This window comes from Lemur catta, chromosome 5 (assembly GCF_020740605.2).
Source record: "Lemur catta isolate mLemCat1 chromosome 5, mLemCat1.pri, whole genome shotgun sequence".
NCBI lineage: Eukaryota > Metazoa > Chordata > Mammalia > Primates > Lemuridae > Lemur > Lemur catta.
The window spans coordinates 74,347,856-74,365,503 of record NC_059132.1 but is presented as its reverse complement, the minus strand read 5'-3'; the positions used below and the strand labels follow the sequence as shown (position 1 = coordinate 74,365,503).

Here is a 17,648-nt window from a genome sequence, read left to right as displayed (position 1 = left end):
CCTTCCATGCCAGTGTATACTGACTCGATCACTTTTCTCCTTCTCTCGTTTTTTTTTTTTGTTTTTTTTTTTTTTGAGAAGCAGGTCTGGCTCTGTTGCCCAGGCTGGAGTGCAGTGGCACAATCACACAGCTCGGTGTAACATCGAACTCCTGGGCTCAGGTGATCCTCCTCCTCAGCCTCCTGAGTAGCTGGTACTATAGACGCATACCACTGTGCCCAGTTAATTTTTTACTTTTTTGTAGAAATGAGGTCTTGCCATATTGCCCAGGCTGGTCTCAAACTCCTAGCCTCAAGTGGTCCTCGCATCTTGGCCTCCCAAAGTGCTGGGATTATAGGTGGGAGCCACTGTGCCTGGCCTCTGACTACTTTTCTCTAGAATAGCTGCATAACATTTCACATTCAGAAGTAGCATAACTTTCAAATCATGCCCATGTTGATGGACACTTAAGTTTCCTTTATTTTTTGCTATTATAAATTATACAATTATATACATAGAAGAATATACATATATATTTACCTCTTCTTGTGTACTTATGTGATTGCTTTGACATGGAATTCCTAAAGAAAGGGCACTGTGCATTTTAAAGTCTGATCTCTATTGCTACATTGTCCTCCGAAAAGATGGCACCAATTTACAGAGATAGAGAGCATCCATTTTCCCACCTGCTTACTCATACTGATTATTTGTCTCTATTCCTGCCCCCTCTGTTTTGACCAATCTGATAGGACCATTAAGAGAAAATATTTTAACGAAAGTGTATGGCACTAATTTGGGGGGAATAACTGAAATTGGAGAATAAGAAAAATGGGAAGGTATTTGATTGTTATTTTTTATGTAGAAGATAGAATATTAATATTTCTCCAAATTTTAAGTTAAGACTTAGCTTGAATAGAGATGGCCTTAACTAACTCCTTAGTTAAAGAGGATAGTGATCAGGGGCAGGGATAGAGAGTAATGGAAGTCATCAAAATAATAAAAGAGGGCAGATCTAATTTCTGTTTTTTTTTTTGTTTTGTTTTTTTTTTTTGAGGTTTGGACAAATTTATTGGAACTTACAGGGTGGTTTTTTTTTGTTTTTTTGGTTTTTTTTGAGTCAGAGTCTCACTCTGTTGCCTGGGGTAGAGTGCAGTGGCATCAGCCTAGCTCACAACAACCTCAAATTCCTGGGCTCAAGCAATCCTTCCGCCTCAGCCTCCTGAGTAGCTGGGACTACAGGCATGTACCACCATGCCCAGCTAATTTTTTCTCTATATATTTTTAGTTGTCTAGCTAATTTCTTTATATTTTTTTAGTAGAGACGAGGTCTCTCTCTTGCACAGGCTGGTCTCGAACTCCTGAGCTCAAACGATTCACCCGCCTCAGCCTCCCAGAGTGCTAGGATTACAAGCGTGAGCCACCATGCCCGGCCAAAACTTACAGGGTGTTAGCAGAGAAAAATTATTCTGTGGTTTGTTACATTTTGCCACTACCTTGAATGTATAATTTAAAATCATAAATATATATTTCATAACTAAGCCTTTGGCCAATAAAAGAAATCATATAGCGCATTTGTTAAAGATCTGTAAGAAATGTATTTCGAACATCAAAAAGATCAAGGTCAAGTCACTGAATTAAATAGCAGAAATCCCCACTAATCTAGATTCCCATAGTGCTGAAAGTAGAGGTTTCTGTGCAGAGCTAGTCATTTATTACAGCAATCAGAAGAGATAGGGGCTGGCACACCTATTAGAGGCGGCAGCAGAGCTGGCAGGACAGGAGGGCTGGCCTGGTCAGGTGAGCATGTCCCAGAGACAGCAACAACACAGAGCAGCAGTCCAGCAGGCTGTAAGGCAGGTGGTTGGTCCCAGGTTGTCTCTTCTTTGGTCTTCTACCACATACACTATGGTTTTAATAGGCTCCTGAGGTCCACCCTGCCAGCCATACTGTGGCTATCCTTGGTCGGGGTACCCCTGAGGAGGTGGGTAGGGCCCCCCTATAGGTCCTAGACCCAGTGGTTGTTGTGGATAAGGTGAGTATGGGGCCATTGGACCAGGGCCAGGATACAGTGGAGGGTTCTCTTGGTTCATCAGGGACCTGCCAAGTACACCTCTCCTCTCCACGAACCGGCTAGTTAGTGGTGGGGTTGGGAACTGAGGAGACCACACTATACCGCACTAGACTTGCCGCACCTGCCTCGGGGCCAGTGAGGAGCCACCAAGCGCCTGACCTAATTTCTGTTCTTTTACTCATGAAAATTTTGTTTCTGAATCTATTTTTTTATAGGAAGTTTGTAAAGATTGTAAGTTCTGTGCTAAACCTTTATAAGGTATTGACTTCAGATTTTATCTGAGTTTAGTTTTGAGTTTCTGGTGACTAAATTAGAAAGAAATTTTGTATCAGTAATAAGGTTTTCAGATCTTTAAACTTTGACCTATTTTGGAAGGAGAGATTTGTAATAGTACATATTTAATATATAACAGTACAGATTTAGATCCAGTAATGTTTTTCATTTTCTCATGTGTATTCTATACAGAATCTTATATTTATGATCTCCATCCAATTAAAAGTCATATTTCTTTTCTTTTTTGATTTTCTATTTGTAGAGATGGGGTTTTACTATGTTTCCCAGGCTAGTCTTGAACTCCTGGCCTCAAGCAACCCTCCGGCCTTGGCCTTCCAAAGTGCTGGGATTATAGGCATGAGCCACTACATCCAGTCAATATTTCTTATTGATGACTTGATAACTTTCTAATACATTTTTCAGGGAATCAATTTGAAAACAAATCTTAAGTAGGAAACTAGAAGAGCCAAGTGTAATTCTTTTTCTTTTATTTAACTAAGAAAATATTTTTAAATATTGTGACTTTTATAGATATAATGAATAAACCTAGCATGAAGGGTATGGACAGACTCTGAATATATGTGTATGTGTGTTTTGGATACCTTTGTTGTGAATTCACACTTGTCAGCACAATAATTACATACCCTTGAGTGCTTTATAGTTGGGCATTCATGTAAGTACACCACTGTTTAAATCTCAAAACAATCTTGCAATATGCACTTAAATGTTTTTGAGGCTCACTTTATGTCTTTAAGTAGACGATGATAGAAAAGTAACAGATGGCCAACGAGGATATTGAGTTGACAAGGGAAAAACTTAATTTAGTTACTTTAGTTCCTGAATAAAAAAAATTTAAATTAGTATAAATTCACTTTAAGAAAATCTTCGGAGTATGTTTCTACTGAACTGTTTTGTTTGCATTGTGTTTTGTTTTGTTTTTGCAGGAGGCTGCTAGGCAGGGACAGGGGAGAGAAAGAGGAAGAAGATGGACACCTACCTAGTGGTTGGTGGACCTGAGATTTGAACCCATGTATGTGGCTTCAAAGTCCATGGCTCTTTCCACTTCTCCAAGCGTCTTTTTTCTGTTGACCTTTATCATTGTAAGAATTTCTCAATGCTCAAAGCAATTTTTCCTAATAATCTTAGATTTAAAAATGTTACTGACTGGATTATGCATGTTGGAACATGTAAAAAATATTTTCTTGTTAAATTAAGTTTAATGTCATACTTAATGTTCCCTGTTGTATGGGGAGAGCACTAATGCTTCCTAATTAGAGAAATCTCTATTCAATGCTAACTAAAAATATTCGGCTGATCTTGTAATCAGCTGTGCTTAATTCTAAGCACTAAATTTTGAATATTATGGGTAAAACATTTTGTCCATTTCAGAAATAGCTAGATTTTTTCCAGACTTTCATTAGGAAAAATAAAAAGAAGAAATTAAGAAAAAGTAAGACATTTAAAAAATCTTATAGTTTAAAAATTTGATTAACATGAATAAAGAAAAATGGCAATTTCTGATATGTCTGGAAGCAGGGTGGTTCTTGTGGTCCTATTTTAATATTTGCTTTGTATTGCTTGCTACCTATAGGGTTGCTAGGAATAAGTGTTTATGGAAGTCTCAGTACTGATCACAGGAAAATGAGAACAGTCATACTATTTGTTTTTTTCATAGGTACCAGGTAGCTTTAATGAGCTAAAAAAATTTATATTGTGCACAGTACTACATTAATTTCTTAAAAGTAAATATTTTAAAATATAATATAGTCACATGATATGCAGTACATGTCCAAGATTTGATTCTACCATCTTATTTAATGCATATAAAATAAACATATCTGTTCATATAGGTTAAGGTTATAGAGTTGTACTATTAAAATGGAGGAGCTGGAGATGGCAGCAGGGATTGACTGCAAATGGCACAAGGGGTGATGGGAACTAAAATGTTCATGGTGATGGTTGCTCAACTCTACAATTTCACTAAAAATCATCAAATTGTACACTTCAAACAGGCAAATTTTATGGCATGTAAATTACACCTCAATAAATCTGTTTAAATTTTTTAAAAAATGAAATGGAAAATATGTGAACATTGCTGACTCCAGAACTCATAGAAAATCTAAAAGAAGTCATTACTGATGAAATATAGAAGTTGTCAAAGAGCTACCCTCCCTTCCCTCTTCTTCAGGAGTTTACAAGGAAATTCTACCAAACCTTTAAGAAATAGATCATTTCAGTGCCATTTTAAACCTCTTCTAGAAAATGGAAAATGAAGAGAGGTTTCCAAATTCCTTTTTATGAAGGGAAAATAACATAGATATTGAAACAAAGAAAATATATTTCTCTTAAAAGAAAACTGGAGACCAATTTTGCTTATACATATTGAAACAAAATCCTTGAAGAAAAATTATGAAATAGAATCCAGTATCACATTTGAAAAGTAACATACAAAATAGCAATATAGTATAATATAATGCTAAAGAGTTTGGTCCCTGGAGCTGGACTGCTGGTTTGTAATCCCAGCACCATCATTTTCTAGTTCCATGTCTTTGGGCAAGTTATTGAATTTCTTTCTTTTCTCATCAGTAAAATGGGACCAGTAAATAAGTCAACTTCATAGAGTTCTTGTGAAGGCCAAGTGAGTAAGGCACTTAGGTAAGGGCCTGACACTCATGTATTTTGAATATGATAATAACTGCATAGTATATAAACAAATTACAGATGCGTCCAAATTTATTTTGTCATACCTCTATTGTTGATCATTTAGATTTGCTATTGTAAAGAACAGTGCAGTAAATATCTTCATATGGAAATTTTCCTCACCTTTCTATTTCCTGAGGATAGCTTTTTAGAAGCTGAATTTTGGAGAAAAAGCCATAAACTTTTTAAAGGCCCAAATTTCTTTCCAGAAAGATCATACCCATTCCTACCAATGGTGGCTAAGGGTTCCTCTATCTGCACTAGAGGAATCTGTACCAGCATGGAGCATCATCATTGAAAAGACAATTTAAATAATATGTTAAGCCAAAATAGAATTTAATCATTTCATATTAAATGACTCAAATATTGAAAGGGGAGATACACAACGTTAATTTAAAATGTTATCCTAAAATGCCTGAAACTCAGAGAAATAGAGATATTGCCAGTAACCCTCTAGATGTATACCTAGAGTTGGGTTTTTCCTTTCATATTCAAATTTTATGTGATGTTAGGGTGTTTGCCTTTTGAACCTTTGCTTTAACTATTTGATCTGATGGAAAACTTTTTCTTAAAAACATAAATTAAAAAATAATCTAGTGAAACAAATGCCACCAGGGAAAAACTTTATATTTTCAGCCTTACTTTTTGTTGTCTCTAAGAGGGTTATAAAGTCATATATCTTTCCAATCCTTTTTTAAATTTTTCCTTCTTCAGTTAACTTCATCTCAGTCTTTGAACTCTCTGGGAAGTAAGAGTGGGTCAAGTCCCAGTGAAAGACCTGTAAATCCACACTGGGCCAATGTAAATCCACCCAATAAATTTCAATTTAGCTAATTTTTCATCTAGAGCAAACCAGGAACTTTTATTATCTTTTACAGGGAACAAGTATGACTGTGCTAGGTATATCTAGAAGCCTTAGGCACTGTTGCCATTAAAGTCTGGAAGGTAGAAAGAACCCATCTCTGTCTTGGATTTATTCTCCTAAGAAGGCTTGACACTTCTAAGGGAGGAGTCCCTTTTCCTGTGGTAGATAATGATTTGTAAATCTTGTCAAACATCAGTGTTTCCTCACTTTTTCTCTAAAAAACAAATTAACAGGGAACTGAATCTTGTTACACTATTTAATCAAGACTTGAACAAATTAATATTAATACACTAGTGATTTTTAAAGGCTTTAAGTCAGAAAGGTCAGTAGTGATAAAGCTCCTTAGCAATTCAGTTATTCTTGTATATATTTGAATTCTGTACAACAGAGATTGCTCCTGTTTACCTGTCACTTCTGCTATAGCCATGTTTTAGAGCTAGCTTCACCCAGTGACACTGGGTTAACATTTCAATAAACATGTTTTATGTACAGATTAATTATTTTAAATTGATAGCACCAACTAAAAGACTATCACAGTTCTGATGTGCATTAGCACCTTAGGCTCTTCCAGAATATACATTTCACTTGACTGTGTACCTTATGGTCTCTGACTACAACATGATATGGTAGGGCCCTTTAAAAATAAACTCTAGGCAGGGCACAGTGGCTCATGCCTGTAATCCCAGCACTTCAGGAGGCTGAGGCAAGAGGATCCCTTCAGCCCAGGAGTTCAAGGCTGTGGCACCACTGTACTCTAGCCTGGATGACAGATTGAGACCCTGTCTCTTTAAAAAAAAAAAAACAAACACCAGTATTTTAGTCATCTTTTTGTTTGTTTTTATTTATAAGATAATTCTGAGAAAAAAATTCTTGTGATCCTCAGATATAGAAAGAAACAATTTAGAATCAAGTATCAGAATCTTCCTTTCTTTGTTGCAGATTCTGTTTTCCTTTGGTTAACTTGAATGTTGAGCTTTCCTTCTGTGCCTTCAAATATTTTTTTTCTTCAGAAATGTTTATTAATGTTCAATCACATGTTCTACAACATAGCAGCAGAACAGAGTTGTTTTTGTGACTTCTGCAGCCTGGGACAACGGTGTGGATTCATGGGATAGGCTGGGATAGGCGGGGGTGGGGGAGAGGGTCGCTGTTACATGTTGCATTTTGCTGCTCCAGTGGCTGGCCATGAACAGTGCTATGATTAGTGCCTCTTAGGAAGCGGATTTGATCTGGGGTGGTTGCACTGGTAATACTGTGTGTTGAAGCAACTGGACTTCTCTGCTCAGGAATAGTATTCCTTCTGAGTCTTCAAGTTAGTTTATGAAAAAGACTAGTGGAGCCTCGGCTTCAAGTCTGGGTGTGGATTCAGGGGGCAGGCTAGGAAAGGCAGGGAGGCTGTAATATGTTGCAGTTCACCACTCTCATGGCTGGCCATAGAAAGTGCTGTCACTGGCAGTGCCTCTTGGGAAGTGGATTCCATCTGGGGTGGTTGCACTGGTAATACTGTGTATTGAAGTAGCTGGAGTTTTTGCCTCAGGAATAGTGCTGTTTTCTTTGCCATTCTGAATCACTGCTATCATCTGTAGTTCTTTTTTTTATTATTTTTATTTTTATTTTTATTTTTTTGAGACAGAGTCTTGCTCTGTTGCCCGAGCTAGAGTGAGTGCCGTGGCGTCAGCCTAGCTCACAGCAACCTCAAACTCCTGGGCTTAAGCAATCCTACTGCCTCAGCCTCCTGAGCAGCTGGGACTACGGGCATGCGCCACCATGCCCGGCTAATTTTTTCCATATATATTTTAGTTGGCCAGATAATTTATTTCTATTTTTAGTAGAGATGGGGTCTCGCTCTTGCTCAGGCTGGTCTTGAACTCCTGACCTCGAGCGATCCACCCGCCTCGGCCTCCCAGAGTAGTAGGCTTACAGGCGTGAGCCACCGCGCCCGGCCATCATCTGTAGTTCTGTCACTGCAAATGTACATATTTCACCATGTTATTCCTTCAGATGCTGTGTTACTTTTTGGAAGGGCAGCGTGTGGATAAAAGCAGCAAGAATGGAAAGTCCTGAAGGCGGAGACCCAGTTCCTTCTCTTCTCTGGGAAATTAGGGACAGTGGAGCTTTTTTTGCATTCGCTATCTTCAGTGCTGGTCTTACTCCTTTTTGGATATGTCCCAACTGAAGGAACAAGCTGGTCCAGCAGAGTCCTGTAACGTCTCTGCCTCTGGCTTGAAGAAACACTTCTCTGCACTTCGTGTTGAGGAGACTGGCCACTGCTGTTGTTGAGATCACTGCTCGGCCTAACCCTAGCAAATGAAAGGCTGCTGCTTGAATTGGAATCACTAGCATCCAGCTCTGAAGATTTTTCTCCCCGATAACAAATATGTGGCTGTGATGTCATCATATTTCATTTTACTAAGAGATTCTTGAATTTCTTCTTGTGAATATCCCATTCTCACCAAAATATCTATTCTTTTCTGGTCTGAGATGTCTAGTTCTGGTCCAACAAGTAGTTTATGGTCATCTTCATGGTACCCTGCGTTGAGCCTCCTGTTCTTCATGAATTGCCCTAGAGTGCCTAATTTAATTGGATTTAGCACCAGGAAACATTTGAGAAGTTTTTATAGTCTATAGACGTGTACAAAGGGATTGTGTATTTCCCTCTTAATGTGCTTGCTCCCAGTTCCTTCAGGTTTTGCTCGAGAAAGGGAGGTAAGCCAGTGACGAGCAAGTATAGGGTCACCCCGAGGCTCCACACATCGACCTAGGACCCCTCAGGCTTTTTGCCCTGGAAGAGCTTGGAGGCTCAGTATGGAGGAGTGCCACAAAATGTGTTGAGTTTACTGCTAACAGTAAATTCATTGCTTAAACCCCAATCTACTAGTTCATATTCATATTGGCATCTAACAATAGATTTTCAGCCTTGAGGTCTCTGTGAACGATCTGTTTTTGATGGCAGTAATTCACCGCAGACACTGTATTTAGCACTTGCTTCTTCTTCCATGTTCAAGCAAATAGTCAAATACTTCACCTCTACTTGCATGTTCCATGTTTATGTAGAGTGTTATTCAATTTCAATGACTTCAAATAACTTCACTGTATTTGGATGATTTAAAAGCTTCATTATTCTTACTTCTCTGAAGAGCCTTTGTAGACTCGTTCGATTCAATGGAGTTTTGTCAATTATTTTTATTGCAACCTGTCTGCCTGTAAGGATGTGTCTTGCCAATTTCACTTTTTGCAAAATTCCCCTTGCCCATTGTTTTCAACAGTCTGTAGTTTCCGATGACAGGTTCTTCTTCATCTGCACGGGAAGCTATAGAGTTTCCACACCAACCTCCAGAGTGGCCAGTGGGAGAAGTAACTTCTTGATGGCCATCTCAGTGTGATGTGTGCCCAAAGTCACCAGGTCAGTATCCCCGGGGACGACTTCTGGATCCTCGCCTTCCTCAAAGCATTTCAGTTTATCAAGGGCACACACAGCCCTCAGCTCCACTGCTAGCTCCGCTGCTGCCTCCAGGCTGCTGCCTAGATCCTAGGCCACTGTGGCATCCTCTGAGTTGGCGACCTCAGCGACCTCTCCACGCCCAGGCAGAGCGGGTGCCGGCGGCTCTCTCAGCGACAAGTCCCGGGCCTGCGCCAGCCTCGCTCCACCGCTCCCCAAAAATGCCCACATGGAAAGCGCGCGTATTTAGCTTAGGAAGCTCCTACTCTGGAAAGCTGCAGCCGCCAGTGCTGGGAACCGCGTCCTGCCTGCCGCGCACCCCTACTGCACGTTGGTCCGACCGGGTCGCCTTCAGCCATGTTTGCCCCGCTGTGCCTTCAAATTTTCAAGCAATTTCTCTTAAATCTAAAGGTGTGGTCCCCAAACTCATGTACTAAGGTGTCTGAAATTAAAAACAACAACAAAAAAAAAACCCCTTAAACTAATTTTTAAGACGTGAAAAGATTCTGTAGTATCACAGTAAGATGTCTATGTCTTGTTCACTATAGATCCTTAAGGGTCAAATCATCTTTTGTTCCTTAGTTATTAAATTCAGGTGCTGGGCCGGGCGCGGTGGCTCACGTCTGTAATCCTAGCACTCTGGGAGGCCGAGGCAGGCGGATGATTTGAGCTCAGGAGTTGGAGACCAGCCTGAGCAAGAGCGAGATGCCGTCTCTACTAAAAATAGAAAGAAATTAGCTGGACAACTAAAAATATACAGAAAAAATTAGCCGGGCATGGTGGCGCGTGCCTGTAGTCCCAGCTACTCGGGAGGCTGAGGCAGGAGGATTGCTTGAGCCTAGGAGTTTGAGGTTGCTGTGAGCTCGCCTGACACCATGGCACTCCAGCCAGGGCAACAAAGCGAGACACTTTAAAAGAAAAAAAAAATTCAGGTGCTAATGGCCATTTTATGAAGCCACAAGAATCACTTTGCCTCCCCTCTAACCAACAACTGCTAATGCCTTGAACAAATATACATAATGCTTTGGAAATTAAATTCCACAACGAATCTTCAAAGTCCACTGAGTTTTTTACTCTCTAAAGAGGATGTGATAGTTGGAGATATACTCCCTGTTCAGTTCTTGTCCTAGCAAGGATTTGAAAATATCTGTTTATGGTTTGTCTTCTTTTCAGCAGTGATTTTCAAACCACAACACTCATCCTTCTCTGAACTTATATCAAAGAATGGCAGTTTTCCTCAATGCTAAGGAAAAGTAAATGAGTTTTTTTAACGTCCAGCTTTTCTCCCAACATTTGTCATGCTTTGACTTAGGAAATAGCCTTGGAAACATATGACACAGATCTAATATCTCTTGCTTTGTTTCAGCTTTGAAACATTAATAATTACCATTTGTGTTATGAAGGACCCTCATACTCATTACTTTCATTAATCTTGTGTCCATTTAGGAGTTGATTTCTGCAAGCAGGCAACATAATATGAATGCCTAAACCAGTTAACAACTTCATGCTGTCAGTGACAGCCTTTCCTTGCCAGAGATAGGAATCACTTATATTTACCCCAATTTTGTTTTGAGGGTCCATGCCATCAGCTTATACAATTTGACTTCAAATTCAATTCAGGGAAATAGCAAGAAACTTTTTTTTTTCATATCATAGTATAAAGTCTTAAAGTTCCATTTGCTATTTATTATACTTTTTATTTGACCGTAATAGAGTACTCTCAACTTAGGCATTAAATGATTTTTCTTATAAACATTGGGACAGCGATTACTCAGAAGTGTATGAATTCTTGATTGCAGCTTTATTTGCTCTAAGTTGATCAGCATCATAAAGATTGAGGACAGATAACCAGTAAAAGTCTTTCTTCTTTATTGTGCTGTTTGTTCCTGGGGAAATGGAGAAAACTTTGGGGATGTTCTCTTCCCTCTAAATCTTTTTACAGTAGGTCTAATAGAATTACTTCATGGAATTAGCAGTGTATCTGACACTTAGAGTTATTGGGAAATCTCTTCTGCTTATTCTGTTTTCCCTCATGATTCAAATAGCTTAGTTACTTACTATCTATGCCAAATCTGTGTTCAGCTTCTTATCTATACCTGGGAGATTTTGTTACAACTTTTTATTGAAAGATCATTTATCTTTTTTATTTCTCATGTATCATATTTAGAGGTATAGAATCTTATACCCCTAGTTAAACATAACCCCCTTTAATACTGAAGCTCTCATACAAGAGGCTTTCTGTCTTAGAATCTTATCATTAATTTCTCAATCAACTGTCACCTAAGGGTATAAAGAATCATATAAAGTCATATGAAAGCTATCCTTCTAGATACACTTTCTCCTTCCCATTCCATTGCAGATTTTCCTTTTTATAAGCAAAACTCCTACTTATTAATAGAAATGTGGTGCTTTTGCTTTCTTTTACTATGTATTTTTGAAGATGTATCCGGAATATGTGCTCTGAAAGCCATCTGTAGTGTGGGATTGAAGGTAGGCTGAGCTGAATTCCAGTCCCAGATCTGCCCTTTGCTGGTCTTGTGACCTTGGGTAAATTACTTACCCTCTGAGATCTTCAGTTTTCACATTTTAAAATGGGAATAATTGTAGGGCTTTGAGAATTAGAATTGATGCATATGACACACAGAATGGAAGTCAGTAAACACAGCTTTGATTATTACCATTACTTTAGAGTTTGGCCAGGCCAATATATGAAATTCATAAGTTACTTTCTTAAAGAACCAGAAATCTACTTCTAGAATGTTATTAATAGGAAATATGAACTTTTAAAATTTGAATTTCTCTTGCCCCAAGTTGCAGAGTAAATTGAGTGGCAGAACTGAGATTCTAGCCCCAATTAATCAGCTTGAGAGCCCATTAATCACCACACCATACTGGCCACTTCTTGTTCATACTGAGAAGATTTTCCAGATTATAGTGTATGATACAAATAAAAGTGATCATGATTAAGAAAAACAAATAACTAAATAAAATTTGAGTATCATACCAAATTGTATCAGTTAAAAATATATTGATTTAAGACTCCAATTCATGCAGTCTTTTTTTTGTTATAAAGCAAATCCATCAAGTTTTAAAATTAACACCTCAGCCATTCACTCATTTAGTCAAGATTATTAGTCTTAGCAACTTTTTTTTGGTAACAGCTTTATTGGATATAGTTCACATACGATAGAATTCACCTGTTTGAAGCACACAGTTCAATGATTTTTAGTGTATTCACGGAGTTGTGTAACCATCACAAATTTTAGAACATTTTCATCATCCCATAAAGAAATCTTGAACCCTTTAGCCCTCACCGTCTTGCCCCCCAGCCCTCAACAACACTAATCTGCTTTCTGTCCCTATAGATTTATCTGTTCTAGACTTTTCATATAAATGGAATCATACATATGCTGTCTCTTGTAACTGGCTTTTTCTACTTAACGTAATGTTTTTAAAGTTCATCCATGTGTAACATGTATCAGTACTTTATTCCTTTTTCTTGCTGAATGATATTTCATTGTATGGCTATACCACATTTTAACTATCACTGGTTAATGGATATTTGGGTTGTTTCCACTCTTTGGCTATTATGAATAATGCTCCTATGAACATTTGTGTACAGGATTTTGTGTAGGCATATTTTCATTTCTCTTTGGCTTACACCTAGGAGTAAAATTTCTGGATCGTACAGTTAACTCTATGTTTAACCTTTTGAGAATTGCTGGACTGTTTCCCAAAGCAACTGCACCATTTTACATTCCCACCAGCGTTGTATGAGGGTTCTATTTCTCCATATCCTTGCCAACGCTTGTCACTACCTGCCTTTTTGATTATAGCCATCCTAGTGGGTGTGAAGTGATATCTCAGCAACTTCCTAGGGTTGAATATATAAAAATTATATTGGTCATGCTTTGGTGATATCTGGTCAGTGGTGGGGATGATTGAGAAGTTAAGCCTCATATATAGAATCTTCTATTATGAAATACCTAGTGAACAGAATTTTCCTAGGCTTTTTCTTTTATTCCCATGATCCCTATTTCATTTTCTCAAATTTGTGATTTTTGATTTCTAGTAGTTCTCTTGGGCTTATCAGCTCTCTTCCATCAACCCCCCTCTATAGATATTATAACAAAATAAACAGATCCATAACACTTTTTTATCTTGCCTTTGTCCATCCTTCTTGGAAGATTTTTTTCCTAACGGAATTTTAGAGCATGTTCCTGAGATAAATCTCCTTCTGGACATTTATCTGTTAAAGTCTCAGGATACATTATTTCCTATTCATAACTTTTTATCTATCATTTCTTTGAGTGTCCTATCCCCTATATTATGTCTATTATCTAATTCTATGCTGAATTAGCATTTTAGGAAAAGTGTAAACGAATGAATGATATGAACCTTCTGAATTTATTCTCTAAGCCTCTTAATTTTCATATCTTTATCTCTTGGTGATTTTGACTTGTGTTCTTTAAAATTCTGTCAACTTATTTTTTAGATTAATTTTCGGCTGAGTGTATTCCACAGAAGTGAATTCCTTGTGTAGCTTCCTGTATTTCTTTGTGATAATTGCATTGCTTCCCACCCCTCCCAAAACAGTACATTTTCATTACATGAATATTACGTTTTTACTAATTTTGCAATTCTGAAGTAGCACTTCAAAGTACTTTCTTTCCAAATCAAAATCATTTGAAGTCTGGTGCACAGTCTTTCTTCTCTATGAATAATTAACATCCACCCCAAAAAGAAACAAAAACAAACAACACAAAGTCTTTTTAGCTCAGCTGATTTCCAATTTGCAGGAGCATGGAGAGGATTCATACCAGTATATTAATCAACAGATACTTATGTAGTACTTAGTAGTGAAAGTGATAAGATGATAAGACATAAAAAAATTTATGATGTGAGTCAAAATGTGATAAGTTACGATAGGTGCTAAGCAGCTTTATTTGCTCTAAGTTGATCAGCATCATAAAGATTGAGGACAGATAACCAGTAAGAAGTGTTGGGGGGTGGACGTTATTTCTTCCTGTGGAAGAAGATCAAATAAAGCTTCAATGTGCAGGTTGCAGATGTCTCTCAGTTGTCTCTTCTCACTCAACAATTCTGTGGGTCTTCCGAACTGTAAAAAATAAGAACTGAGGACTTACTTTAGGGGCATTCTACATAGTGAAGAATAGAATGAAATAATTGGATATTTTCCTTGTTTATATTTCTGTATATTTTGAAGGTGTTGTGTGGATAGAAGTTAATAAAGTGGAGAGGAAAGACATGGGTGGGCTTGAACTGGTAACAAGTGATGTGTTGTGCAAAGAATACATTCCCTATCCTCAGATAAGGTAGTTTGCCAAGGCTCTGATGTGGCTTTCCCTTTTCTTAATTAAAAGAAAAACATTTTTCATCACTTTAGAGACCAAGACTGTTCCACTGTGGATAAAAATCTCAGTTTGAAGACACAGACCAGAGGAATCATCCTCCTTGGATGAGATCCAAGGAGGAAAGGTTGGCAGAGCTGAGTGTTCTTACACCAGAGTGAGTTTCCTATTGTTTGGAATAATGTGGTCCTCCCTTTGTTTCTGGCTTCTCCACAGGTGAAAGAGTCTCTCAGTTACAGTGGTTTTTGATACTTGTTCATTTGATGGGGTCAACTATGCAAAGTAAAACTTCATGTCATGAGATCTGTGACATAATCAGAACTAGGCCAGGTGTGGTAGCTCACATCTGTAATCCCAGCACTTTGGGAGGCTGAGTTGGGAGGATCACTTGAGGCCAGGAGTTTGAGACCAGCCTGAGCACCATAGTGAGATCCTCATCTCTTAAAAAAAAAAAAAAGCTGGTGTGGTGGTGCAAGCCTGTAGTCCCAGTTACTGGGAAGGCTGAGGCAGGAGGAAAAAAAAATCAGAACCAAAGAAAGAGGAGACAGTAAAAATGGGCTTTTTGCCCTTTTAAGAAAAATCTTTCTTTTTATCCTAAGAGCCAAAAAAGCAACATGTAGTTAGAGATGTTATTCATCCTTCGGCACCTGAAATAACAATGTTAATTTTTGTTTTCTAGTTTTTTGTAAAATAATTCCATATTATCCTGAAATACGGTGGCAAATTTTAGTAATTTTATAAATAGATGAAATATTTTATATTTAGTCTATTTAGTTCCTTTCTTTACACTACTCATTCATCCTACTCAGAAAATTCATTTCAGGTTTCTTAAGTCTTAAAAATGACTGAGGGCTTAATACCCCCAGGATGAACGAGGGATGGGGAAAGACATTAGGGAGAATGGGAAGGATGGCACAGTTTTTCATGTCAAAGGAACAATCTCTGTCCGCCTTTTAGTTCTCTTTCTTCCTTCTTCTGCTTACTTTTAGGGCTTGTTTATTACCCCTGCCAGAGGCTACAATGGGAAAATGAAAATCAGATTGATTAATTTTCACAGTAGCCCTTGGTTCAGAAAGACTGAGAAGAGAAGGAAGGGAAGGAGAAAGAGGCTAGAACCATTGGATAAGGGAAAGTTTGGAAATTATTTATTAGTGCATTCCTGTCCTCTTGACCAGTAATAAGAAAGAAAAAATCCTACAGATTAAAAAAACCCTACTGAGCTAAGGATAATTAACCTTTTAGATAATTCTACCTTCAACATTATGAATTTTATGAATATCCTGTATCCCTGATATTATCATCATATTTGCAGACATTTATTGAGCAAATATACTATTTATATACCTTTATTCATTTAATCCTCATTCAATTTGATGAGACGGGTACTACTATTATGCCCCCTTTTACAGATGTGAATACTGAGGCTTATAGAGGTTAAATATTTTGCTGAGGTCATTCAGGTAATACATATGACAGCAAGAACTCAAAACGAGGCCCATCAGACCTAGAGTTCCTGCTTTTAATGTCTACCTAGATTGTCATAGTGAAATATTTATTAATTTCCCATTGCAGGCTCAACCCAGTAGTAGATTCCTGGAGACACTAAGTAATCTATGCTCCCTTCTTAGTGGAACCTGTAATTCTGAGATGCACAAATTAACCTAAACAATGTAAAATCAAAGATAACTGATGGGATTAAAGAAAAGATACAATCAATATAAGCTTAAAAGATCAGGGTTGGTGTCCTGATTAGATTGGAAGGGAGATTCATCCATCATCACTCCCCACTTCCTTTTGTGCTTGGATCCTGTGCTTGGCCCTACAGCAGTTGGAGTTCAGTTCATTGGAGAAGTGCTAGCTATGTGTCAAGCATAGAGCTGGACACAGAGATGACCAAGTCTAAGCTCTGTAGAAGGAACCTTGGTTTCCTGGGGAAGTGGATGGTGATAATGGATTAACATTGTCCATGCTTAGGTACCAGATAGCAAGTCTGATTTTGTAAGAAATGTTTTATCCTCAGATTAGTTTGGGAAATGCTGTGCCAAACAAAGTTAAATAAATTTTTTAAATTGTAGGATTTCAAGAGGTTATTATAACTTGGAAAACATAGAAAGCAATCTCTGCTACTGGGTCACTTTCTCAGATTACCTTTCTTAGAATATACCTTATTTCAGGTAAAATTTATGACTCCTTATGTAAAACCCTTAGGAATGGCCTAATATTTGGAATTTGGGCCTAATATTTTAAACTTGGCAGTTGGGAGAACAAGAGATTTATATTTAACTAAAAGATCTTTTTATCCCTCCTTAAATCACAGGTTTTGCTTGCTGAAAAAAAAAAGAGATTTTATAACAAAAAGAGGTATGAATGTAATTATTAAGGTAAGAGAATCATTAGAGGCCAGGTGCAGTGGCTCATGCCTGTAATCCCAGCACTTTGGGAGGCTGAGGTGGGAGAATCACTTGAGGCCAGGAGTTTGAGACCAGCAAGCAGTTTGAGACTAGCCTGGGCAACACAGTGAGACCCCATCTCTACAAAAAATTTTAAAAAATTAGCTGTACATGGTGGCCCATGCCTGTAGTCTCTACTATTTGAGAGGCTGAGGCAGGAGGATCGCCTGAGCCCAGGAATTCAAGGATACAATGAGCTATGATTGTGCCACTGCACTCCAGCGTGGGCAACAGAGCAAGATTCTATCTCTTAAAAGAAAAAAAAGCCCAAATTATAAAAAGCCTAATTCAACAGTCAGTTGAATTCAATAATCAAAATGATTCAGTTGAACCATTTTAAAGAAGAATCATTAAAAAGAGGTAGCAGCCTGTCACCAAATAGCTGGTTTCTCTTCCAGTTCAAATGTGCTGTAGTTTTTTCTCCTATGTGTGGTTTGTTTTCATGAGGGCTATGTTGAGACAGAAGAACAGACCAAATGTGGATTGTTTTAGGACAAAG

General features: G+C 38.0%; 1 protein-coding gene and 2 pseudogenes across 1 annotated transcript in view; 1 reads left to right on the top strand and 2 right to left on the bottom strand.

Moving 5' to 3' along the window:
* SH3D19 (SH3 domain containing 19) overlaps window positions 1–17,648 on the top strand; it is a 161,582-nt gene that overhangs the window by 49,637 nt on the left and 94,297 nt on the right. The gene's annotated exons all lie outside the window — the stretch shown is intronic.
* Window positions 1,773–2,095, bottom strand: LOC123638485 (annotated as a pseudogene).
* LOC123638616 lies at window positions 6,908–9,292 on the bottom strand (annotated as a pseudogene).